General features: G+C 44.2%; 1 protein-coding gene across 2 annotated transcripts in view; it reads right to left on the reverse strand.

The window, feature by feature from the left end:
• Positions 1-26,153, reverse strand: part of RBM20 (RNA binding motif protein 20) — a gene marked incomplete at its 3' end in the record, with an annotated part of 215,048 nt that overhangs the window by 109,486 nt on the left and 79,409 nt on the right. The window lies entirely within an intron of this gene.

Here is a 26,153-nt window from a genome sequence, read left to right on the forward strand (position 1 = left end):
GGAAACACAAGCTTTAAATGACACAACAGACCAGACAGATTTAATTGATATTTATAGGACATTCCATCCAAAAACAGCGGATTACACTTTCTTCTTAAGTGTGCATGGAACATTCTCCAGGATAGATCACATCTTGGGTCACAAATCAAGCCTCAGTAAATTTAAGAAAATTGAAATCATATCAAGCATCTTTTCTGAACACAACACTATGAGATTAGAAATCAATTACAGGGAAAAAAAACGTAAAAAACACAAACACATGGAGGCTAAACAATACTTTACTAAATAACCAAGAGATCAGTGAAGAAATCAAAGAGGAAATCAAAAAATACCTAGAGACAAAGAAAACACGACAATCCAAAACCTATGGGATGCAGCAAAAGCAGGTCTAAGAGGGAACTTTATAGCAATACAATCCTACCTCAAGAAACAACAAACATCTCAAATAAACAATCTTTGTTTCTACTGCAATCTAACCTTACACCTAAAGGAAATAGAGAAACAAGAACAAACAAAACCCAAAGTTAGCAGAAGGAAAGAAATCACAAAGATCCATAAAACTAAAAGCTGGTTCTTTTTTTTTAAAATTTTATTTATATATCTATTTATTTATTTATTTATTTTTGGCTGCGTTGGGTCTTCGTTGCTGTGCGCGGGCTTTCTCTAGTTGCGGCGAGCGGGGGCTACTCTTCGTTGCAGTGCGCAGGCTTCTCATTGCGGTGGCTTCTCTTGTTGCGGAGCATGGGGTCTAGGCGCGCAGGCTTCAGTAGTTGTGGCACGTGGGCTCAGTAGTTGTGGCTTGCAGGCTCTACACTGCAGGCTCAGTAGTTGTGGCCCACAGGCTTAGTTGCTCCACGGCATGTAGGATCTTCCCGGAGCTGGGCTCGAACCCGTGTCCCCTGCATTGGCAGGCAGATTCTTAACCACTGTGCTACCAGGGAAGCCCCCTAAAAGCTGGTTCTTTGAGAAGATAAACAAAATTGATAAACCATTAGCCGGACTCAGCAAGAAAAAAAGGGAGAAGACTCAAATCAACAGAATTAGAAATGAAAAAGGAGAAGTAACAACTGATGCTGCAGAAATACAAAGGCTTATGAGAGATTACTACAAGCAACTATATGCCAATAAAATGGACAACCTGGAAGAAATGGACAAATTCTTAGAAAAGCACAACCTCCCAAAACTGAACCAGGAAGAAATAGAAAATATAAACAGACCAATAATAAGCACTGAAATTGAAACTGTGATTAAAAATCTTCCAACAAATGAAAGCCCAGGACCAGGTAGCTTCACAGGCGGATTCTATCAAACATTTAGAGAAGAGTTAACACCTATCCTTCTCAAACTCTTCCAAAATATAGCAGAGGGAGGAACTTTCCAAAACTCATTCTACGAGGCCACCACCACCCTGATACCAAAACCAGACAAATATGTCACAAAAAAATAAAACTACAGGCCAATATCACTGATGCACATAGATGCAAAACCTCAACAAAATACTAGCAAACAGAATCTGACAGCACATTAAATGGATCATACACCATGATCAAGTGCAGTTTATCTCATGAATGCAAGGATTCTTCAATATACGCAAACCAATCAATGTGATACACCATATTAACAAATTGCAGGAAAAAAAACATATGATAATTTCAATAGATGTAGAAAAAGCTTTGGGCAAAATCCAACACCCATTTATGATAAAAACTCTACAGAAAGTAGGCATAGAGGCAACTTACCTCAACATAATAAAGGCCATATATGACAAACCCACAGCCAACATCATTCTCAATGGTGAAAAACTGAAACCATTTCTACTAAGATCAGGCACAAGACAAGGTTGCCCACTCTCATTGCTATTATTCAACATAGTTTTGGAAGTTTTAGCCACAGCAATCAGAGAAGGAAAAGAAATAAAAAGAATCCGAATCAGAAAAGAAGAAGTAAAACTGTCACTGTTTGCAGATGACATGATACTATACATAGAGAATCCTAAAGATGCTAACAGAAAAGTTCTAGAGCTAATCAGTGAATTTGGTAAAGTAGCAGAACACAAAATCAATGCACAGAAGTCTCTTGCATTCCTATACACTAATGATGAAAAATCTGAGAGACAAATTAAGGAAACACTCCCATTTACCACTGCAACAAAAAGAATAAAATACCTAGGAATAAACCTACCTAAGGAGACAAAAGACCTGTATGCAGAAAACTATAAGACACTGATGAAAGAAATTAAAGACGATACAAACAGATGGAGAGATATACCATGTTCTTAGATTGGAAGAATCAACATTGTGAAAATGACTATACTACCCAAAGCAATCTACAAATTCAATGCAATCCCTATCAAACTACCAATGGCATTTTTCACAGAACTAGAACAAAAAATTGCACAATTTGTATGGAAACACAAAAGACCCCGAATAGCCAAAGCAATCTTGAGAAAGAAAAACGGAGCTGGAGGAATCAGGCTCCCTGACTTCAGACTATACTACAAAGCTGCAGTAATCAAGACAGTATGGGACTGGCACAAAAACAGAAATATAGATCAATGGAACAGGACAGAAAGCCCAGAGATAAACCCACGCACCTATGGTCACCTTATTTTTGATAAAGCAGGCAAGAATATACAATGGAGAAAAGACAGCCTCCTCAATAAGTGGTGCTGGGAAAACTGGACAGCTACATATAAAAGAATGATATTAGAACACTCCCTAACACCATACACAAAAATAAACTCAAAATGGATTAAAGACCTAAATGTAAGGCCAGACAGTACAAAACTCTTAGAGGAAACCATAGGCAGAACACTCTATGACATAAATCACAGCAAGATCCTTTTTGACCCACCTCCTAGAGAAATGGAAATAAAAACAAACAAATGGGACCTAATTAAACTTAAAGATTTTGCATAGCAAAGGAAACCATAAACAAGACAAAAAGACAACCCTCAGAATGGGAGAAAATATTTGCAAATGAAGCAACTGACAAAGGATTAATCTCCAAAATATACAAGCAGCTCATGCAGTTTGATATCAAAAAAACAAACCACCCAATCCAAAAATGGGCAGAAGACCTAAATAGACATTTCTCCAAAGAAGATATACAGATTGCCAACAAACAAATGAAAAGATGCTCAACATCACCAATCATTAGGGAAATGCAAATCAAAACTACAATGAGGTATCACCTCACACTGGTCAGAATGGCCATCACCGAAAAAATCTACAAACAATAAATGCTGGAGAGGGTGTTGAGAAAAGGGAACCCTCCTGCACTGTTGGTGGGAATGTAAATTGATACAGCCACTATGGAAAACAGTACGGAGGTTCCTTAAAAAACTAAAAATAGAACTACCATATGACCCAGCAGTCCCACTATTGGGCATATATCCTGAGAAAACCATAACTCAAAAAGAGTCATGTACCACAGTGTTCATTGCAGCTCTATTTACAATAGCCAGGACATGGGAGCAACCTAAGTGTCCATCGACAGATGAATGGATAAAGAAGATGTGGCACATATATACAATGGAATATTACTATGCCATAAAAAGAAATGAAATTGGGGCTTCCCTGGTGGCGCAGTGGTTGAGAGTCCGCCTGCCGATGCAGGGGACATGGGTTCGTGCCCTGGTCTGGGTAGATCCCACATGCCGCAGAGCGGCTAGGCCCGTGAGCCGTGGCCGCTGAGCCTGCGCGTCCAGAGCCTGTGCTCCGCAACGGGAGAGGCCACAACAGTGAGACGCACGCGTACCGCAAAAAAAAAAAAAAAAGGAAATGAAATTGAGTTATTTGTAGTGAGGTGGGTGGACCTAGAGTCTATCATACAGAGTGAAGTAAGTCAGAAAGAGAGAAACAAATACTGTATGCTAACAGATATATAGGGAATCTTAAAAAAAAAAAAGGTTCTGAAGAACCTAGGGGCAGGACAGGAATAAAGAAGCAGACATAGAGAATGGACTTGAGGACACGGGGAGGGGGAAGGGTAAGCTGGGATGAAGTGAGAGAGTGGCATGGAATTATATATACTACCAAATGTAAAATAGATAGCTAGTGGGATAGCTATGTATAGCTCAGTGCTTTGTAACCACCTAGTGGGGTGGGATAGGGAGGGTGGGAGGGAGATGCAAGAGGCAGGGGATAGGAGGATACACGTATACGTGTAGCTGATTCACTTTGTTGTACAGCAGAAACTAACACAACAATGTAAAGCAATTATACTTCAATAAAGATGTTAAAAAAAAAAGAAATCCCAGATTAGAGCCACAGTAACCTTGTAACATCTTTATGTAGATATCAACCTCCAAACTTGTATATCTACATATATGCATAAATAAATAAATATGTGTGTATAAAAAAAGGGGGGTCTGGAGCCCCCAGTGGCAGAGATTTGGATGACTGACAAATCTCTCTGGGGACGAGAAGTTGATTTCCTCCAGCAAGGAACACCTAAGAAAAATATAACAAAGGGACAATGCAGGCACTGAGTGTGTCTGTGTGTGTGTCTGTGTGTGTGTGTGTCTGTGCGTGTGTGTGTAAACTCTGGGTCAGCAGGCTGTAAGAAAGTGGGAAGTGGGCTGTAGGAAACCTGACCAGAGTTCGAAACCCAGTTAGTTCATGAATACTCTCACACCCTTGGGCAAACCACTTAACCTCTCTGTGCCTTGGTATAATGATCTATAAAATGGGATTCTTTTTCCCCATTGGAGGTTAAGAGAATGAAGTGAGATAATGTATGTGAAAGTTTCTATTTAGCTCATAAGTCATTAAAAATCTTTTTCTGGTAAAATACACATAACATAAAATTTACCACGTTATCATAAACCTTTCAAAAATAGTTTTTAAAATTCAGTTTGTCTTAGCTCCCCAAACAGAGCAGTGATTAAATCATGAGGTTCTCAGAACCTCTCGCAGGCCTGAGCTGCTCTGAGAGGGATGGCTTGTGTCAGCAAGGAAGTGTCCAGAACCTCATGTGACAGCCCAGGCCTGTTCCCAGCTAACAGGTCTTTCCTTGGATCTGGGGGATCCAAGCCCCCCAGAAAGCAGATCTTCCATGGGGGGAGATGGAGGCAAAGAATGTGGTTGAAGAAGATGGAAATGAATGTTTTTGTGTTTCTGGTATCAGCCCTGCGCTCAATAATCAGAGGAGTCTCTGCTTTCTGCACATGCAGCTTGGGGCAGGGGTGGTAACACATTAACAGAGCCTCCCAGCTACCACCAGGTGCTTTTAAAACAGAAAATGCTAAGAAGAGTTACTAAAATATAGTTACTGGACCAGCTGTGCCTGAGCAGTGGAAGACTACAGTACTTGGATTTCGGTCTAAAGTTGGGGTTCATTTTCTTTCAATATGTCCTTTGTAAAAGAAAGAAATAGTGTTATGAGAAACTAGAACTTTTATACAAGGAAGTTTGTGGATGAAGGAAAAACGCTAGTTCAGTTTTCTTTCCTTTTTTTTTTTTTTTTTTTCCTTAACAGATCCAGAAAAAGTCCAGATGAGTGTACTGCAAAGGAACTGGCCCAGGCCACACCCTCTAGACAAAGGTCCAGGGGTTCACCTTGCTAAGGTTCCAGACTTCAGTTGCTCAAGCAGCAATGCTATCCATGTCCTCTGTCTTGGAAGCTTGTATATGGGGTACCTGGGGAAGGGTCTCCAGGCTGGGAGCTAAGGAAGGAACGGCTCAGGAAGCTAATGAAAGGCCAAGGTCTCCCCTCTCCCCAGCCCCTGATCTGGGCGAGGGTGGTGCAGAAGGCTTCTCTGACGAGGAAGAGCAGATGGAAGAGTCCAACTGGCAGCAGTGGACACCCACTGGCAGAATCTCAGAACATGAGGACAGGAAGGGACTTTGGAGCTGCTCCTTGGTCTATATGGTCAACCAAAATGGACAGGCGTTCTCTGGGTGGCTCCAGGGTCCAGGCAGCACCTGGTGTCCCACCTTTCCATCCACTGGTTTCTCCTCTACATTCCCCTGCCTCCCTTGAATCAGGCAAAGACAACTCTAGCCACTTCTGGGCTCTGCCCTGGAGGAGTGGCTGATCTGGGGGGAGGCAGGTCTGTAAACTGACCATTCCCACAGCAGTGGGCATCTAGAGGAGCAGGAGCCTGGAAGAGGGTCCCCACTGGATGCTCCTGGGGAGAGAGCAGGGAACATGGGCTTTTAGTCCAGGAGGGCTCCCTAGAGGAGGTAAGGTCTGAGCTGAGGCTTGGTGAAAGAGTAGGACAAAGACAGGCAAGAAGCAGGGTTTGGGCATCTGGGGAAAGGAAGGGAAGTAAGGGGGGAGTAGGGGGACAGTGCAGGCACGGGGTGCAGCACCTGCACAGCTGCAGGGAACTGAAAACAATTTCAGCCTGCTGCAGAGCTGTGAGTCCGCGAATGCCAGGGGGTGGGGTGGGGGGGGTGGGCAGTCCTGCTGAAGAGATGGATTCATGAAATATTTAGGACAAAAAGCTGGCAGAACTTGGACGTGGAGGAGTGGGGTAGAGGGAAAGAGAGAAAGAGATAAAGGAAGGAGTCCAGGATGACTTGTAGAGCTCTGGCCTTCTGAGTTGGTGGTGGTATCGTGTGGAATAGGAGGACAGGGGCCAAGAGCATGATGAGCTCAAGTTCAGACACGTGAAGTTTTTGGTGCCAGGGGACATAAGGTGGAAATGGCTGCAGGCCCCTGGATGCCCAAATCACAAGCTCAGGAAGATCACAGAGCCCATGTTTCCTTAATATTTGTGCTTTCCGTGGTACCTGACAGTATACAGTTTCTTCTCATTTGTATCCACTCTAAGGTAACTTAAATACCTGTGCTATACGATCTAGCAAATCCACTTCTGGGTATATACCCAAAGGAAATGAAAACAGGACAATGAAGAGGTAGCTGCACTCCAATGCTGACTGCACCATTATTCACAAATAGCCAAGATAAGGAAACAACCTAAGTACCTATCAACGGATGAATGGTTAAAGGTGCGGTGTGTGTATATATATACATATATTATATATATGTGTGTGTGTGTGTATATATATATATAAAAAATGAAATATTATTCAGCCATAATAAGAAAAACGATGTGCCCTTTGTGACAACATGGATGGACCTTGAGCACACTATGTTAATGAGCACATTATGTTAAGTCAGACAGAGAAAAGCGAGTACGGTGTGATATCACTTATATGTGAATCTAAAGAAGCCCAACATAAAAACAGAGAGTAAAATGGTGGTCGGGGTTGAGGGCTAGGACAGATGCTGTTTAAAGGTACAAACTTACAATGAGTAGTAAATACGCTCTAGAGATCTAATAAGCAGAACGGTGAATACGGACAACGATACTGTATTATAAGCATCAAACGTGCTAAGAGACTAGAGCTTGATGATTCTAATCACTAAAAAGAAAGGATAATTATGTAACTTGATAGAGGTGCTAATTATCACTACAATGGTCATCATATTACAATATATAAATGCAACAAATTAACAAGTTGTACACCTTAGATTTACACAATGTTATATGTCCAATATATTTCAATTAAAAAATTATTTTAATGTGTGTGCTTTTCAGCTTATTCACAGGAGCCTCTGGCATGGGGAGGGGTGGAAGAGGCCCCAGATGAAAAATGGTGTGGAAGGCAAAGACAAAGAATGCACTGAGCGGGATGGGAGACACTGGAGAAGCAAGACGAGCCGGAGGACAGGCCGGGGAGCTGCTGAGGGAAGCACAGGCTACCCAGAGGAGGAAGTTAAGGAAAGCCCAGCTGAATACCACAGAATCAAAGGAAAAGACAGGTGCAGATAGTAAGGGAGAGAAGGACCTGGACTTCAGATATGAGAGCCACGTTACCCGAGACAGAAGCTCCCAACACGGGGACCACAGAGGATCCAGCTGGCTTCTGAGTCCTCTCTCTGAACTCACAAGAGCTAAAGTGCATGTCCTGTGCATCTGCTGAGCACCATCTGCTGGGTTCACTGTGTTACAGGTTTTCACACCAATAAGGATATCATACCTGCTGCTGTTCTCCTGAGTTAGGTGAGGAAACCAAGTCATCTTAGCCCAGGAAGGAGCTCCCCCGTCCATTCCCAGTGGAGGTCAGGTTGGCCACAAATTGCCCCCCAACACTCCCCACCGAGTCCCATGGGAGGGGAAGCTGTGGAGGGGAGAGGAGGGAGGGTGGGCTCCATCTCTCTGGCAGATGCTTATCCTGGCTCTGCAGAAGGCAGCCTCCACCCTGGGTTCCCACCAGCCCCCCTGCAGCCTTCCTCTCCAGCTGGACCTTGGCCGACCTCCTCTCCCCAGACCCCACCCTCACCCATGAAACACTCACACCGGCTGGTACCAAGTCAGGGGCCCGGGTCTGCCCGGCCCATTCGGGTTTGGCTGGCTCAAAAACACCCAAGCTCAGAAAAAACATTCGTTTTCTCTCCAGCACACAAGCCTGGTGACCTACACTGGGCAATTCCATCAGAGACAAAAGCATCGTCACCTTCCAAGGTCAACACTATTCCACGCCAAGACCATCAAACACACACCCAAGCAACAGATTTTTACAAAATCCTGAACAGCAATCTTTCCAGAACTCTGAGGTGAGCAGCCCTGGGGCCACTGACCAGACTTCCTTCCTTGGCCCCAGCATTGACTGCAAACCTTGTCTCAGCTCAGCATTTGGCCGGAAATGCCAAGCTGCTTTAGCGCCCAAGTTCCCAGACAAGCCTGCATTGCTGAGGATCAGGGGAGGCTGGAGCAGGCCTGGGCACTGGAGCAGGGAGCAGTGGAGGACAGCCCAGCCTGGGCTGAGAACAGCAAGAACAGGTGGGGCCACTGGGTGAGGTTTCCTTGTTGCTGTGAGGGGTGCATTTGCAAAGCCCCGTACCCTGACGGCCAAGACAGCCGCCCACCAGTCCTCAGGCCAGAGTCTTGACCTACCTCCGCAATCTCGGTTCATCTTCATAACAATCCTGCCAGTGGGGATTACTCTGCCTTTTACAGACCAAAGGTGCCCTAAAGCATACCTCCAGGAAGTCACCCCCTGAAGTTTAAACTGACGCCAATGTTCTTTCCTCTACTCTGCCTTCCCAAACAGATGGGTCCTCTGAGTTCTATCTGGAAGGCTTTCTAATTTCTTCCCTACTTTCTTTCTTCCTTATGCATATACATAAGCACTGTTTCCTAATGTAAAGTTGTCTGAGATGTTAAGAAATCAGGCAGTTCAACAAAACACCCCTATTCTGAGAGAAGACTGTGGATGAATGCAGCATCACAAGGATGGGAATTTTGTGTTTTCTCCACTTCAGAATGTCTGGTGTCCAAGACAGCGCCCAGCACATACCGACATGGAGAAGGCAAAAAGGCACCCAATCAACGTTTGCTGAACAAACACCCTCCTAGATTGCAGATTCTTGCAAAGATATCACAGTTCCTGGTCAATCCCCTTCCTGAAAACAAGGCAAGGTTTCAAGTACCCTCAGCTGGGCTAAAGCAGCCACACGCCAGCCTAACTCAGACGTGTGCAGATACCAGTCCTCATGAGGCCAGCCTACACTCGGCAAACAGAAAGACGTCTATCTGACTTCCCCTATCTGATTTCCCTTGTCCAGCCAGAAATGCCCCCCGCAACAGTGGGATCCTGGGAGGAAACTGACAAGCCCCACCCCCTTTCAGTTATGTGTCAGCTCCTGAACACTTCCCACTTCCCACTAATTCTGCAGCAAATGGGCTCTGCCCACCCAGTCAGTGCTGGGCTCCCAACAGGTCTCCTGAGTCCCCTGGGGAAATGACAGATAGATGGGCCCCTCACATCTCACAAAGTCCCTGAGCCAGATTCCCTGTAGGGCTGCTGTGGTTGAAGACCCTGCAACACCACTTATTTCCTTTAGCAGAAGAGCAGCCTGATTGCTATGAACCCCCTGAAACTGAGCAAGCTGCCCTGGCCCCCACATTATTTCTGCTGACCTGCACGAAAACCACACCTAAGGGGCTGGGCCACCCGTCAGCTTGGGAACGGCCCCCAGATAGGACTAAACCAAGGTCCTGGTCTCAGGCAGCTTGCAACTAGTGTGAAGACCAAGACAAGTTTTAAATTGGTTTACAAATGTTTTAAATTTAATGAAAACTTTAAAAAATATATTTTAAAATAATGTTAAATTTTTAATAAAATAAAATAATGTTTAATTTTTTATTGTGAAATAATAAATGTACAATAAACTACATAAAAGGCACTAATTTTGTTAACATACATGTATATACATCTAACCACCATGCAGATCAGGATATATAAAATAGTTCCAGTACCTCAAAAGATTCTCTCATATATCTCCCTCCTGCTTTAAACCTCCCCAACAAGGTAACCATTTTTCTAATGTCAGGTATTAGTTTTGCCTGATTGTGAACTTCATATCACTAGGCTTATGTCATACATATTGAGTCTGGCTTCTTTCATTTAACGTATCTGTGAGATTCATTCATATTAAGTGTGTGCCAGTAGTCTGTTCTTTTACATTTCTGAGTGATATTCCATCATATAAATATACTATAATTTCTTTATCCATTTGCCAGTTGATGGAAACAACTAAGTTGCTTCCCAAATGGAACTATTATGAATAAAGTTGCCATAAACATTCTTGCACAAGGCTTTTTGTGGATGTATGTACTCTGTGCTCTCGATATATAACTAGCAATAGACTGACATGGTTATAGGGTAGCTATATATCTAACTTCAGTAGACATTGCCTGTGTCCCTAAATGGTTGTATCATTTTACCTTCCCACAGCAGTGTATGAGAGTTCCAGCTGCATGGTTGAGTATTTCATTCCTTTTTTCTGGCCAAATAATATTTCACTGTGTGGACAGATTGCATTGTTTATGCATTCATCAATTGATATATATTTGAGTTGTTTCTGCTATTACTATGAATAATGCTGCTATGAACAATCATGTACAAGTCTTTATGTGGACATATGTTTTCATTTTGCTTGGGATATACCTAGGAGTGGACTTTGCTGGGCCATATGGTAAATCTGTGAGGAACTGCCAGACTGTTTTCCAAAGTGGCTGCACCATTTTTTACCATCTCACCACCAATGAATGATGGTTCCAATTTCTCCACATCCTCACCAATGGTTGGTATTGTCAGTCTTTCTAAATTTTAGTCATTCTGGTGGGTGTTTAGTAATATCTTATATACGACTGTAATTTGCATTTTCCGATAAGCACCTTTTCATATTCTATACTTTCCAGCTCCCGTTATGCCCTACACAGAGGAGCTAATACCCATCCACCCCACTGAGAATCACTAGACAAGAATATCTGCCTGGTTTTAATTCCTACAGGCTCTACTATAAAAGTGGGGGGTTGTTTCATTAATCAGAATTTATGTTAAAATACAAACAGATTGTTTTCAAAACCTCCCTTAGGAAATTCAGCTAATCACCCATCCAAAGAAATGTTCCAACACTGCTTCTGTCCCCAGTTACAATAGTAGTTGTTAGCAATAGGAAAGGGGCAAATAAGCATGAGTGGGAGTAATCAGGGAAGGCTTCCGGTGGAAGTAACCTCACCTGGGACTTGAAGAACAGGTTAAGTGAATAAACAGGGACACATTCTATGCAAGGGAACATTGTGAAGGAAGGCAGAAAGTGGACTCTGGGAATGCTGGGGCCAGGAAGGAGCCTCGCTTTGGCAGGAATGCTGCAGATGGGGTGTGGGACCAGGTAAAGTGGAAGGGGTTTATCAATGTGAGATCTGTAAAGACATTTTCATGTCGCAGGTGCAGCTAGGTTTTAGGATGGGAGTCAGTTGCCTTTTTTATGGGGAACGTGCCAGAACAAAACACACAAACAAAATCCAGTGGGAGAGGTAAGAAACAGAAGAAAGACGAAAAATGCCTTGATTATGTCCACACGGTGACACATAAAACCCACACAGACCTAAAAGGGTCATTAGCCAACACCCGGTCCAGATAAGTCGGGCCCAAGAGAGGTCATCCAGTTGGCTGATGGTCCCTTCTGAGAGCTGCCATTCTTATACTCAGAGCTGCCAGCCCAGCCTCATCTTGTTTCAGAGGAGGACAAACAAACAGAAGAATAAGGGGAGAGGTCCTCATGGCTCCTACAGGATCACGTGACTGCCTACTCAAACACCTCAATGGCTTCCCGTTGCTCTCAGAAAAACACAAAGGCCTGCAACCCCCATGCCCGCCCCAATCTCAGCCTCACTCTCTCTCCACCACCTAATCCCAGCTCTGTGCTCTGGCCATCCCGGCACTCCTTCAGCTTCAGGAATGTGGCCCACACGCTCTCCCAAATGCTTGGAAAGCTTCTCTCATCCCCAGCTTACTCCTCTTCAATTTTCAAATCCCAGCTGGTGTCAATTCTTTAGGGAAGGCTTCCCTTACATACCACTCCTTGTCTGAGTCCAGATCTATTTCCCATGTTGTACGTTCTCTTGGAATCCTGCTTCCTTCCCCTTTAACACTCATCTCTGTTGGGATTACACCACCTCGTCTTGGTGTATTTGATTAATGTCTGCACAAGAGCAGAAGCCGCATCAGTTTCTGCTCATTACCACATCCCAGTGTCCTGCACAGGGCCTGCCACATGAATGAACGAATGAATGAATGACCACAGAGAGTCTAGTGATGGGCAAGACCTGGTCACCTAGTAAGACACCCAAAGACCCAGCAATTCTACCACCTGGCAGAAATGTGTACATATGTTCTCCAAAAGGCATGTACAAAAAATGTTCATGACCACATGATTCGTAACAGCCAGAAATTAGGACAGCCTAAATATCCATGAACAATAAAATAAATAGATTGCGGGTATGCTCATTCAATGGGATACTATACCACAGTGAAAATTCACAAAGTAACTGCTTACAACATGATGCATGGCACAAACGTAACACTGAGCAAAAGAAAGTTAGACACAAAAGAGGACATACAATATAATTCCAATTATGTGAAATTCAAAATCAGGCAAACTAAACTATGGTCAGAATGGTCAAAATTGTAATGATCTTTGGAGGGAAAGGGGCAAAGGGGCTTCTGGGGTGCTGGCAATGTTCTGTTTCTTGATCTGGGTGTGGGTTTTTCAGGATGTGTTCATTGCATGAAATCCATCGAATTTACTATTTCTGTAGGTATGTTATACTTGCAGTAAAAAGCTTACCGAAAAAAATGGAAGGACAACTCCTTCATTAGTTGGGGCTGGATCTCAACAAGCCAAGAGGGTGTTTGAGCCGTTTCGAGCACAGCCTCCAGGGCTGCTGGTTTCTATGCTCCCAGCACATGTGGGTACTTGCAGCCACCATGCTCCTCTCTGCTTCTGTCATCTAGGTTGGCCCTTCCTTTTTTTTTTTTTTTAAGATGGGGGGAAAATGTTTAAACTTGCTTTCCCAAGAAAGACAAAATAGAAACAGGATTATTCTTGAATGACCTAATCCAAAAATGTATGAAATTTAATGCAAAAAATAAAACACAACACTTTCTCCTATACAGCTGTAAATGCATTGACAAACACAAATGGTGTGTGATTGGGAAAGGAGCAAGTAATGGAATTCAGTGTGAACTGGGTATATTTTGTGCAAACTGCATGGTAGAGAAGCAAGCAAGCGACAGACTGTAATCTGGGCAAGTGGACTTCAATCTCATTAATTTTCGTAAAAACTGCATTATGATCTTCTTGGTAAACTTCGTCCCAAATCCTATGGCTAAAAAGAAGTTGTGACTTTGTGATCCTAAATGCATGTTATTTAGTATTTGCTGCCAAAAGATTGAGTTTCATCCTCTCTGTGTCTGAAAGTGTGAATGTTTTGTGCAAATGCATTTGTGCTCTAACGCAGACCAGCTGGCATGGGGAAGGGACAGGTTTGCCCACGGCCCAGTTAATCAGCAGTTAGGACAAAGGGGAGGAAATAGTGTTTCCTCATAGCTGTGATACTGTGATTTATAATAAGAAATATATATTGGGTCTTTACCCAGTTTCTGGCACAGAGCTCCTAAAACTCTTGGAATTCCCTGAAGAAGCCTTGTAATGAAGAAGCCTATGTAATGAAGCCTTGATCCAAAAAAGATAGGGTTTGGAGAGCTTCCAGGCTGGTGAACACACAGAGATTCAGTGAAAGTGGCGGCCTGGAAAGGGCATGGAAGCTCCGCAATCTTTCCCTGTACCTTGCTCTATGCATCTCTTCCATCAGGTCTGTGAGCTGCTGGAGCTAATTAATCAAACCCAAGGAGGGGGTCGCTGGAACCTCCAATCTATAGCCAGTTGGTTAGAAGCACAGGTGACAACATGGCATCTAAAGGTGGATGACATTGTGAGGGGACAGTCTTGTGGGACTAAGCCCTTCACCTGTGGGATCTGACACTATCTCCAAGTACAAAGTGTCAGAATTGAGTTGAAATTGTAAGGCACCCAGCTGGTACCAGAGAACCATACACGCACACACACCTATCGTGCTGAACCTTTAACAGCCTAAGCTTGTGGTTAAATTCCTAAGTCTTTCACTCCCTGGGCTGAATGCTCAAGCCATGAAATTGGCAATCCTAGGCAATCATGCCAAACTCCTACTAAGATGCATGTTAATCAGCAACTTTGCTTATATACCTTTTGTATGTGGGTCAGTGTCCTGGGTTCTATATGTGATAAGAGGTGTTTAGAAGGCATAAAATCTAGAGACCATGGCAGACTGGGGGGCAGACAGGCACTCTCATACCTTGGATAGTTATTTTTATCAAACTAGAGAAGCATATCCCTTCCACCCAGCAATCCTACTTATAGAAATGTATCCTCCAAGTAGACTCATACAAAAATGCATGTGCTAGCATGCTCACTGCAGCCCTGTCAACAGCAAAATATTAGAAACCTAAATCAACAAGGACTCTGCAAATAAATTACGGTAACTCCTACAGTGGAACACATTCAATCAAGACAAAAGCACAATGTGCCCACAGGCAAACTCTTCAGAGACATATTGTTAAAGCAAAGTGAAATAAGGTGGCTAAATAGTGTGCATATGTTACTTGTTGCATAAAAAAGATATGCATGCAGATACATGTTTTTATAAGTAGAGAAGAATACCTCTAGAAAGAGACCCAAGAAACCAGAGGGGAAACAGAGAAATGAACAATGTCTCAGAAAGAAGGAAGATTTACTGATTACTATTTATACCTTTGCACCATTTGCATTTTTATCATACGTATGCAAGTTTTTCAAATGATACATTTAGTTTAGTTTTATTCACTGGAAAAATATACATAACAGAAGACAGGAACTTGATTTTTGCCCAAATCAATATGACCCAAATAATAACTTAGATACACAGCTTGTGAGGAGACATAAAAGCAAGTGGAGTTATCTGGGGTATTTGGGGATGACTCCAGAAGTAAGTCAGGGGCCAGAGGGATACAACAAAATGAGATGCCCCTCCCTCCCCGAAATATATAATAAATCTCTGAAATGTTTTATACCTTTGGTCTGCCTGTGAAAGAGCTCAACCCACTTTCCCTCCTGGCCTCAGGTATCTTGGTGTTATTATTATATTCATTAAATATACATTTCTCTAGGAACTAGTTAAGATCACACGTTTAAAGCCAGATGGGCTCGGGTTGAAATCCTGGTTTGGCCCCTTACTCGTCATGTGTCATCAGGCAGATGACCCTTTCTGTTTCCTCATCTGTAAAGTGCAGACAGTAACACTTCCTTGTAGGGTCCTCTGTGAAGGTTAAATGAGGTCTTGGAGGTAAACTTGGTTAGCCCAGTGCCCTGATCACCAGGGCAAAGTGAACGCTTAGTAAATGGTAGGGAGTGATCACCGTCACTTTCCCCATTTTGCCTCTCACTGAACCAGCCACTCGTGAGGACAGTGGTGGTTAAAATGGAAGCATGCCTGGCTTCCAACGTTTTTCCATTTGGCTTTCCAGTGAGGTAGGCAGGTGGAGTCTGAGCGCTGTCCCAGGGGCCTCGTAAGAGGTAAGGAGCATCACTGCCCCGACCCATCAAGGAGCCCCTGAGGCAGTTGGGCACCCAGTTCTGACACTCAAGCTTCAGAGAGGCAGGAAGGGACAACTGTGCCCTGCCATGGATGTGTCTCAAGGGCCACCTGAGGCCAGCCCGATGCCCACAGGGCAGACAGCCTGGCCTGGACTTCCCTCGCTATAATGGCTGAGCTGGGCTGAGCAGGGGCCGCTGTGGGGAAGATGATGACAGAGCTACCTGAGAGGTGTGCGGGCACACGCATAACCTCACCCCATCCTCTCAGTAACTCTCTTTTACAAATGAGAAAATGTCCACCATTAAGATTAAGAGCACTACTCATCTCAGTGGGTTGGGGTCTAGGTATATTTAGGACCTGCTTGAAATGGGAATATGAGGGAATTTTTATATAGGATCCATGCCAAAGTTTTAACAACTTGGCCTATAGGATAAAATGAATTCACCCACAGGATTGAATAAAGTAAGCTAGAACGTAAAAAAAGATTTTTAAATCTCCATACTTTGGTTTATTTTAGAAAACAGTTTTCTTACATGTATGTAAACTAGCTTTAAGGAAGAAGATTACACTGGTAAATATTTTAAAGAATCGAGATTAATACAAAGTTTAGGGAATTAATGGAATGTAGTATCTGCTGAAAATGTCCTCTATTGAGGTGCATTCCCTCCTATTTGAGGAGTTGTCAATTTGGGGTTTATTTCTCTCCCTTTAGCTTTCAATTTCTTCCCATACTTTTTGCCCCAACAACTGTCTTCCCGCCAACAGTGCACAAGGGTTCCCTATTCTCTGCATCCTAGCCAACACTTGTCTCTTGTCCTTTTTTTTTTTTTTTTTTTTGTGGTACGCGGGCCTCTCAGTGTTGTGGCCTCTCCCGTTGCGGAGCACAGGCTCAGGACACGCAGGCTCAGCGGGCATGGCTCACGGGCCCAGCCGCTCCATGGCATGTGGGATCTTCCCGGACCGGGGCACGAACCCGTGTCCCCTGCATCGGCAGGCGGACTCTAAACCACTGCACCACCAGGGAAGCACTCTCTTGTCCTTTTTTTTTTTTTTTTGGTACGTGGGCCTCTCACCGCCGCGGCCCCTCCCATTGCGGAGCACAGGCTCCGGACGCGCAGGCCCAGCAGCCATGGCCCACGGGCCCAGCCGCCCCGCGGCATGCGGGATCCTCCGGGACCGGGGCACGAACCCGCGCCCCCCGCCTCGGCAGGTGGACTCCCAACCACTGCGCCACCAGGGAAGCCCCTCTCTTGTCTTTTTGATGGCAGCCATTCTAACAGGTGTGAGGTGATATCTCATTGTGGTTTTGATTTGCATTTCACTGATTAGTGATGTTCAGCATCTTTTCATGTACCTGTTGGCCATCTGTATGCTTTGTTTGGAAAAATGTCTATTCAGGTCCTCTGCCCGTTTTTAGATCGTATTATTTGGGTTTTGTTTGTTTGTTTTTTATTTTATTTTATTTTTTTGCTATTGAGTTGTATGAATTCTTTATGTATTTTGGATATCAACCCCTTATCAGATACATAATTTGCAAATATTTTCTCCCGTTTCACAGGCTGCCTTTTCATTTTGTTGATTGTTTCTTTTGCTGTGCAGAAGTTTTAGTTTGATGTAGTTCCAATTTTGCTTTTTGCTTTTGCTGTTTGTGCTTTTGGTGTCATATCCAAAAATCATTGCCAAGACCAATGTCAAGGAGATTTTTCCCTATGTTTTCTTCTAGGAGTTTTATGGTTCGAGGTCTTACAATTGTCCTTTATCCATTACAAGTTATTTTTTGTGAGAGGTGTAAGATAGGTGTCCAATTTCATTTTTTTGCATGTGAGTATCCAGTTTTCCCAGCGCTATTTATTGAAGAGACTATTCTTTCCCCATTGAGTATCCTTGGCTTCCTTGCCAAATATTAGTTGACTGTGTGTGTGGATTTATTTCTGGGCTCTAGATTCTGTTCCATTGGTCTACGTATCTGTTTTTGTGCTGGCATTATATTGTGCTGATTGTTACAGTTCTGTAACATAGTTGGAAACCAGGAAGTATGATGCCTCCAGCTTTGTTCTTCTTTCTCCAGATTGCGTTGGCTCTTTGGGGTCTTTTGTGGTGCCACACACATTTTCGGATTGTTTTCCTATTATTGTGAAAAGTGCCATTGGAATTTCGATAGGGATTACCTTGAATGTGTAGATCACTTTGGGTAGTATGGATATTTTAACAATATTAATTATTCTTATCCATGAGCACAGAATCTTTTCCCATTTATTTGTGTCTTCCTCAGTTGTTTTCATCAGTGCCTCATAGTTTTCAGTGTACAGATCTTTTGCTTACTTGGTTAAATTTATTCCTACGTATTTAATAGTTTTTTTGTTTGATTTTTTGTTTTTTTTAACATCTTTATTGGAGTATAATTGCTTTACAATGGTGTGTTAGTTTCTGCTTTATAACAAAGTGAATCAGCTATACATATACATATATCCCCATATCTCCTCCCTCTTGCGTCTCCCTCCCATCCTCCCTATCCCACCCCTCTAGGTGGTCACAAAGCACCGAGCTCATCTCCCTGTGCTATGCGGCTGCTTCCCACTAGCTATTTTACATTTGGTAGTGTATATATGTCAATGTCACTCTCTCACTTCGTCCCAGCTTACCCCTCCCCCTCCCCGTGTCCTCAAGTCCATTCTCTATGTCTGCCTCTTTATTCCTGTCCTGCCCCTAGGTTCTTCAGAACCTTTTTTTTTCTCTTAGATTCCATATATATGTGTTAGCATACGGTATTTGTCTCTCTCTTTCTGACTTACTTCACACTGTATGACAGTCTCTAGGTCCATCCACCTCATTACAAATAACTCAATTTCGTTTCTTTTTATGGCTGAGTAATATTCCATTGTATATATGTGCCACATCTTCTTTATCCATTCATCTGTCGATGGACACTTAGGTTGCTTCCATGTCCTGGCTATTGTAAATAGAGCTGCAATGAACATTGTGGTACATGACTCTTTTTGAATTATGGTTTTCTCACGGTATATGCCCAGTAGTGGGATTGCTGGGTAGTTAAAATGTAAAATTTGGTGCAGATGCAAATCCAGTTTTAATGGGGGGAAAGATTAAACAGAGGGAATCATTCCCAATGACACCTGAAGTTCAAAAAATACTCAAAACCATACCTGAAAGTAAATTACTTAAAAATTACAAATATGGTATATATATAACTGATTCATTTTGTTGTAAAGCAGAAACTAACACACCATTGTAAAGCAATTATACTCCAATAAAGATGTTAAAAAAATTACAAATATGTACGAGCTCCTTGAGCCAAGTCTTGAGTTCATTTCTAAACTGATAAGGCAGTATCTCTGGACCTAATTTTCCCTGTTTCAGTCTCTTCTCCCTTCCTCTTTCTTCTCCCACAATCTCACCATCCTTTTTGCTCAATATCTCAAGAGTAGGTCAGCATCAAAGGAAACACAAATCAATTTCTTCAAGGACACAGATGAGACCTTCTTATCACACTCTATGACATTATAAAACCTAAATCCATCAAGAAGAGATTTTTGAGTCAGCATGCTTCTTTCAAGTTCTTGCCCAAAGACCAATAATTCAAGACAGAATGAAGACTTTCAGTAAACCATGAAAATGATCGCTTCATCCAACAGAACGAAGGGGTTGGTTTTAGTTTTATGAAAAAAGGGAAGGAATGAATCTAGTGAATGTGGTTTAACAGACAGTTCCAGGTACACTGAAAAGACAAGGAAGACAGGTATGGCTAAATATCACACCCACACAAGCTGCTTAGCTAAGTCACGTGTGAGACTGCTTTTTTTTTTTTTTTTTTTTTTTGAGACTGCTTTTTTGAGAAAGCATTCCAGAAGGGAAAACCAAATTACTGAGAATAAAATATGTCCATTACCTTGCTTTAGAGGCAATAATCTTTAATGTGAGAGTGAAGGTAGCTGAGCGAGCAGTTCTTGGTCATTCTTGGGCATCAGGTGGCCAGAAAGTGCTGAGTCACAAAATTGTGGGCAAAGTGTAGCCAGAGCAAAGCCAATATTTCTATGGCTAAACAGAACCCCCAGACAAGATCCCCAGGGATCATACAAGGGGCTGCACCCCTGATTTGCCATGACCTTAATCAAGGCGCACACACCAAAGAGATTGCCATGCATGGGTACCTCTACTCATCGTAACCACAAATCACAGTGTTTGCCTCCTCAGTGTATCTGGAGATCTTTTGCCCAGAGGCTGCTTCCTCCAAAAGACACCCACCTGGGTAGACATTTGGAAGCCACATGGACAATCCTCTCGTCCGTACACCTGGCTCTGTGCTTTCATTTCGTAGTTCTGCTCATCCCTACACAAGAAGCATCCCCAGCAAGAAGTAAAGGATGCGAGGGGGTCACCGATTCGGCCCTAGAAGAAATGTCAGGGTGGGACAGGGATGGATAGAATTGAGACACCATGACCCAGCTGTGGAGCTAAAAGGCTGGAAAGAGGCCCCAAGAATGGCTTCAAAAAGAACTCCATTTGCTGCGAGCAAATGGCCTGGTCAAGGCACATCTCATGGACAGGCAGTCAGCAGAAAGGGGGATCAAACTTCGGTCTTTGATGGTAGCAGTAGTAGCAGTAGCAGTGGTGGCAAGTTTCGGAGCAAATAACATTTGGGTGAATAGTTGTGGAATTCTCTGATCTTAAGAAAGTACATCTGATTCAACCTTTATTAGTAATAACGTATTAGAAGTCACAAAAACCAAATCTCTGCACATGAGTAAGTACCTCCTGATACTGCTGGATTTTGCAGGTGATTGAGAACCCCAGGGAACCCTCAGGCTTCCCTGCCACTTTGGATAGAAATGCACTCTGGGGTTGTTATTGTAGAGTGACATTGTTTATTCCCCAAACTAGTATGGATGACACTACAGTTCCTCTATCAACATCATCATCCCTTAACCATTACCATCATCGTTATGCTCATAATTGCTTTGCGAGAAGAGTAAATTTGCATTATTTTACTGAGACATTATCGGGTATTGACATTTTAAAGACTTAAAACAGTGAAGACAATAACATAATACTTACTATAATAAATTGGCCCTTTCTTTATGTTGTTTCAAAAAACAAAAAAAACCTCCATTTGCCAAAAGGGCATTGTTTGTCAAGGGTGCATCGCTTCAGAGCCTTACCAGCTTCCCTATTGCTGTATTTTTAAGTGGATGATGCTAAGACAGAGACAGGAAGGGAGCAAAGAATCTTGACTGAGGTAGGATATCCAGCAGGGATTCTGGTACCCACAGAAATTGATTCCATAAAGGAAGTACTGACTTAAAGGAAGTCTTCTGAGCCTGATGAATAGACCTGATAATACAGGGAACTGAAATTGGTCATCACTGATTTCAGGCCAGATCCTGCTGCCTGGGAAGGTTTACTAGGGCTTCCTGGGGTCTGTTATAGGGAACTAGGTACTGCGGGGGAAAGGACTGCTGATGGTTCCAAGGGTGAGAGATTTCCAGCAAGGTCCTCAAGTCTCCTAGGCTCAGAAGGCCAGGTTCCCACCCTTACCGCCAGCTCAGTCTTCTTGGGGCAAGAAAAAGAGCAAGGCTCTGCCACAGAATTTCTGCTCCAGAATCCAACAGTGGGGTGTCAGCAACCGGCAAGGACAGACCTCAGTGTCAGGGATTCACACTCAGCCCAGAAGGCCCCTGGGCCCCAGGATGGGAAAACTAGCATTTGGGAAATAAAAGAAATTTAGAGAATGATTTCAGAACCTACCAAAGAAGGAACCCCAACTCTTGGGGACAAACAGGGGACTGAATGTGCCCTTGAAAACCCAGTGTTACCTTTGTCAGAAGTCGGTGGCCAAATGACATTGCTTATACCTGGTGAAGAAATGAAAGCTTCCCCCAAATTCTTAACAGAAATCTGAGAGAGGAGACTAAGGGCAGAGATGCCTGTCAACACAAGAAATGCTTCTTGCAGAAGCAAGTACAGACTAACGGTGGGTCAGGGAAAGGAGAGTCGGCGCTAACTGCCCAAAAAGCAAAGGCAGGGAAGAATAGGAAAAGGCAGACATAACAACCATTAAAGAGATAAGCAAACAAAACTGCAATATAGAAATGCTGGAGGCTGCTGCGTAAAAGAAATACCCTGGAGAAAAGACAGAAAGGGAAGGAAAAGACCGTCAGAATCAGAAATAAAGCATGATTATGAACTCATCAAAAGTGGCCGTTATTTGAGATACATGTTCTTTTAGAAAAAACTAGGTGGGAAGCTTAAGAAGACAAGAAATGGCTCTCGAGGTGATGAAGGTAAACCCATGGGGTGAGATCCATCTTCCTGTGAGATTAAAAGGCATCAAATGCCAAGTGCAATGAGTGAGCATTCAGTGGATGAAAGAAGACCAGGTTTATACCTCAAATCTTACATTTTGCAAATTCAGCTGAAGAGAACACTATACTCCGTATGAAACTACAGAAAATTCCTGCAGAAGCCCAAACCCTAAGGAAAGCAATTTGAGGCGGACAAAGAAAGGTAGCTTTTGCCTTTGGAAGCCACTCGACCATAAAGATTTCTATCTTCATTAGCACATTCTCCAAAAAGTCTAAGTTGAGTCAGCCTAGACAACAAAACAAAGTGGGGAAAAGGTACTATCTACAGGGACTTCCCTGGCGGTCCAGTGGTTAAGACTTTGCCTGCCAATGCAGAGGGTATGGGTTCAATCCCTGGTTGGGAAGCTAAGATCCCACATGCCTTGGGGCCAAAAAACAAAACACAAAACAGAAGCAATATTGTAACAAATTCAATAAAGACTTAAAAAAATGGTCCACATCAAAAAAAGATCTATTAAAAAAAAAGATATTACCTACAAATGTGTAAGGTACAGGGCTGCTGAAATATTATTTTAAGGATCAGGATGGTAGCACATATAAAAATGAAAGAACTGTAACTAAAGCAGATTTATAAATTCAGCTAAAAAGCCCGGACTCCTGGATTTTTCAGAAAGATATGGGATATGACAAAGGAAATCTGTGGCCTCGTGAACAAGAGTAAGATAATATGGAGGGGACATCACTGCTCTAACTGAAATTCCAAACACGCTTTCAACTTTTCCCCTCATCCATCATCCATCCCATCCTTTCGTTGTTAGCCGAGAAATCAAAGGAGATGCCTCCTCTTCCTTCTTTCATTCTCTCAAGGAAAGGAATAAAGCAGGGAGACTAGCAGCTCCTTGGCTGGCTTGCCTGTGTTGTGTCTGAGTTTGAGGACAGGCATGGGGAAGGCGAGAGGAAAGCAGGAAGGAGCCTGGCTATTTTCCAACAGGGTTAATAACCAGCTCCCGAATATTGAGAACTGGCCGCACTCAGAGTAACTGAGAGGATGATGACCTTTCATACCAAGAAAGGATAAAACAAAACAATTGCATGCCTGAAACTTACCTTAGTCATTGAATGAAATACTAGGAGACTTAGAGACCACTCAACACAAAGCGCGTACGCCACACGTCGAAGAACAGATCTAGCGCACTGGTTTACTAGGACAGTACGGGGTGACTAAGCCTACGTGCCCACCCTAAGCAGGAGGGGGGTGCAGGGGGAAGGCAGGTGGCACTTCAAGTACAAGTGTGCGGAGGGAGGAAGAGACCAAAAAGGACGCCTCCCTTCTTTCCTCCTGTTTTCCCTGCCTGCCGGCCTCTGACACATGATTTTGCCCTTGCATTGCTGTTAAAGAGGAAGAAGAGAGAAGAAAGGAGAAGCAGGCACTGAGCACAGGGTCCCAGGGCTCTTTGTCCTGGCTCAGGAAACTGAGAAAGACTGGAGGGGGGGATCTCCATCCCACTGTGACGAGCTTTGGAGGGGAGGACATGGTGACATGGCCCGAGGGCCAGCCACAGGCCGGACGCTCTGTCCATTTTACAGATGAAGCTCTGAGCAGCTTAGAGCTTATTCAAAGCGCAGATGTACCAGCACAGCCAGAAGGGAACCCCAGCTTGTCTGAATCCAAAGTCTGCACAGCACTGCCGCCCCTTCCGAGGCTGGAGAAGGAGCACTCAGGACCAAGCTATGTTCATTCTGCCAGCGGACTTGCAGAAGGGGTGGAGGTGTTAACGGAGTTAAGACACCCAGGGTAGGGAATGGGGTGGACAAGCCAGGATTCACGAGGTTAAAATTGAGAGCCTTCAATTTGGATGTTCTTAAATCTTTGCGTAGAGGCTTTGCCTGGGCGCTGCTATGTGAACGCACAACGGGGAGGACACCAGTGGTAGGAAACCATGTCAAATGCGGTACAAGCAACCACCTAGCTGCTGTCTCCCATCCAGGAAGCTGCTCCTCCCGGGCAGCATGCAGAGCTAAGAGCCAGCACAGGTGAGCACCTGGCATTTGGGGCTCCTCGAAAAGGAAAGGAAATGATGATAACATTCCCCAGAGAGAGGAGGTCAGCAGAGCATTCCAACCTCCTACATGGGGCGCAGTCCCCCTAGGGCTGTGGGCACTGCAGCCAGGGAGCCAAGGCCAATGTCTCCCAAATGGGAATCAAGCCCTGGAGCCTGGAAGAGAAGCCCCCTACCCTGGCCATTATGACTGCAGCACATCACGATGGATCTGGGAGATCACATACCAGCTTCCTCCCGTCAGGGGCTCAGAGCCTAGCAGAAGAGATAGATATTAATCAAACTGTCAAAGAAATGCGAAACTGTGACTGGATAAATGCTTCAAAGGAAAGTGTAAAATGTCGGGGTGTGAGCCTCCACTGGGGTCAGAGTTGGGCGAGGAGGAGGCAGTGGGGTGTCCCAGGAGAGAGGAGAGGCCAGGTGCCTGGAGCTGAAGGTAGACACACCTGGTAGCAGGACGGAGGTTTGGGAGCAACAAATATGGTTTCATAGACTATTTAGCTAATTACCTGGTAATTATCTAAAAAGGAGGAATGACTGTGCCATGAGTTGCCTTCTTTGTTTTCAAGGTACCTTCTCATACTGAATTCCTTACGCACCTAGCAAAACATTTTAGTTATTCCTGTCATTGTGACAGTAGCAATAATAGTGCCAAGTGTTACTGTGAGTACCGATGTTCCACATCAGCTACCAGTATTATGAGTCTAGCCTTTACCTGCTTGCCCTCACGTGATTCTGACAACAATCCTACTGGGCAGGGGAGCAATGAAGGAATCTGCCCAAGATCACGCAGCCTGGGTGTGGCAGGGACCAGATCTGAACCCAGGCCCACCTGGTTTGTGGCCGTGCACATGAACCAGAGAGGCACTGCTCTGGGGATTGGCAGGAGAAGCTGATAGATACCCCGGCCTGCTACCCTTGTCCCTACGGTCTGTCCTGAGTCCTGGAAACTCAGCAAGCCTCCTATGACCTCCCTGCGTCACCTGTAAAATCAGGATAATAACACCTATCTACCCACCTCGTCAGGTTATTGTGAGGCTCAAACAAGCACAGGTGAACCTCACAGGTTCAAAGCACCAAGTGAACAAGAGGCCTGATTATTTGGCAAAAACATACCCCATATTAACTTCAAATAGGCAAGGTGAATGACACCCTCGCAAGACCACAGACACAATCAAAGAGAAGGGAGAAAGGAGAATTGAGGCCACGCCCCCTCACCTTGACCCTGAGGCATAAAAATGAGAGCCAACAGCAATTCGCTGAAGTCTACCCCATAGCAGGCGCTGTCTCTGTGTAGTAAAGAATCAAGCTTTGGGCTTCCCTGGTGGGGCAGTGGTTGAGAGTCCGCCTGCCGATGCAGGGGACACGGGTTCGTGCCCCGGTCCGGGAAGATCCCACATGCCGCGGAGCGGCTGGGCCCATGAGCCATGGCCCCTGAGCCTGCGTGTCCTGAGCCTGTTCTCCGCAAGGGGAGAGGCCACAACAGTGAGAGGCCCGCATACCGCAAAAAAAAAAAAAAGAATCAAGCTTCACAAAGAGAGGGCTGGCCTTCATCTTGCTCTTGGTTCTGAGAGGCGAACTTTAAGCCCTTGCATTGTCCTGCCTAATAAAAGTGTCTGTTACCTGGGCGCCCGGGGCCTCACCGGCCAGTCTAACAACGTGACTTATGGTGGGGGCTCTGGCCCATATGGTATCAGCTTGACCTTCAAGAGGCTGGAGACTTGAGGTCAGCCTCGCGGGCGGACGACTGTGTCTACAGCGGGAGACGACAATCAGAAGCTCTGCGCATGGAATTTTCCT

The sequence above is a fragment of the Leucopleurus acutus genome, assembly GCF_964270905.1.
Source record: "Leucopleurus acutus genome assembly, chromosome: 14".
Lineage (NCBI taxonomy): Eukaryota > Metazoa > Chordata > Mammalia > Artiodactyla > Delphinidae > Leucopleurus > Leucopleurus acutus.